Source organism: Cyprinodon variegatus, unplaced genomic scaffold (assembly GCF_000732505.1).
Source record: "Cyprinodon variegatus isolate N-32 unplaced genomic scaffold, C_variegatus-1.0 Scaffold584, whole genome shotgun sequence".
NCBI lineage: Eukaryota > Metazoa > Chordata > Actinopteri > Cyprinodontiformes > Cyprinodontidae > Cyprinodon > Cyprinodon variegatus.
Genome location: NW_015151037.1, coordinates 696,788 through 698,207, shown reverse-complemented (window position 1 = coordinate 698,207; position 1,420 = coordinate 696,788). Strand labels below are relative to the sequence as shown.

Below are 1,420 nucleotides of genomic sequence, written 5' to 3'. Positions count from 1 at the left end.
GTTTTTGGTATCAGCAGATTGATGTCTGCTAGGAAGTGTAACAGTGGTGGGCGTGAACGCAGGGAGGATCCATCACTCACCTTCTGGCTCACCCTATGATGGGGATGAAGTCTGGAGGAGAACTGACGGTTTCCTCCTGTGAATCCCCTTTATACCAAAACGCTGCCAATACGCCATTATACAGTAGCTGGAAGTTAGAAACACGTTCAGCGTGTTTTTATATCTAAGTGAAACATATTCCAGGACATTACAGCTTTCTTTTTTTTAATGCTGTTTTGGTACTGTATACACTCTATTTCACTGTTGTATAAAGTAATGAAATCTCGGAGTCCAGTAAAAGTATAAGTACTTTTCCAAAATATGACTTTGGTAAAAGTCCAAGTCACTGACTGAAATGTTCCTTGAGTAAAAGTCTTAAAGTAAATGAAATGGCTTGTACTTAAGTATAAGGATTACTGTAAAAATAGATGTACTCAAGTAATGTAGTGAAAAGTATAAGTAAAAAGTAAGTGCAGTTTGAATGACATTTTTTTACGGTACATTTTGGTAAACTTTAAAGGTTAAATTTACCTAAAATAATATAAACAACCAAGTGTAGGATAAATTTGGACTGACTTTGTGAAACAGGAGTATCCTATTGTCAAGACCCGACTTTGTAGTCAGTAGGCGGGGTCAAAACACTTCCGTTTCTCTCGCTCTCTCGCTCGTTTTTTTTTGTTTTTTTTACTTAGTAACTAAACCAAACATTGAAAATGTATCGGAGTAAAAGTATGCAATTAAGTTCGTAAATGTAGTGAAGTAAAAGTGAAAGTTCTCAAAAAATGTATACTCTTGGAAAGTATAAAGTACTTCAAATTATACTTAAGTACAGAAATGAAGTATTTTTACTTTGTTACTATACAACACTGCTCTATTTATATTGTCAGTAGTATTTTTATCTTTAATGGCATTTTGCTTTAACTCTTTTTACTCTATAGAAGCTACTGGGAAGTAATCCCATGGGATAAATAATGTTAAGTGTCTAAGTGTAAGCGGTCAACTGGAACAGGTTCTTGATAAGTTACGCAAACGTTATGCACAATTACTCATAGATTTCGGGTAAGCTAGACGCTACGACTTATGAGTAATTTACACTGAATGTATGTCAACCATCAGATAATTGATCAGGAACTTATGGCCCACGTATGTCACACGCTGGAATATGTCGGGGAATTCTGAACATGCTCCAAATTCTTGACGTCGTAGTATGTCGATGTGTTTCCCATACGCCAGCGTTTTTGCCAGATTTTTTGTATATCAGGCAGACGCTGGTCTAAATCGTCCAGGTGTGACAGGAGCTTACGCTGTTGTTCCCCCCCCCATTCCAAGGACAGTAATGTCCCAAAGAAAAAAAAAAAAAAATCACTCCAAAATAACCCTG

The 1,420-nt window shown here is 36.5% G+C and overlaps 1 protein-coding gene across 1 annotated transcript in view; it reads left to right on the top strand.

The window, feature by feature from the left end:
• The window catches only part of sorl1 (sortilin-related receptor, L(DLR class) A repeats containing), a gene marked incomplete at its 5' end in the record, with an annotated part of 73,949 nt that overhangs the window by 14,642 nt on the left and 57,887 nt on the right, over positions 1 to 1,420 (top strand). The window lies entirely within an intron of this gene.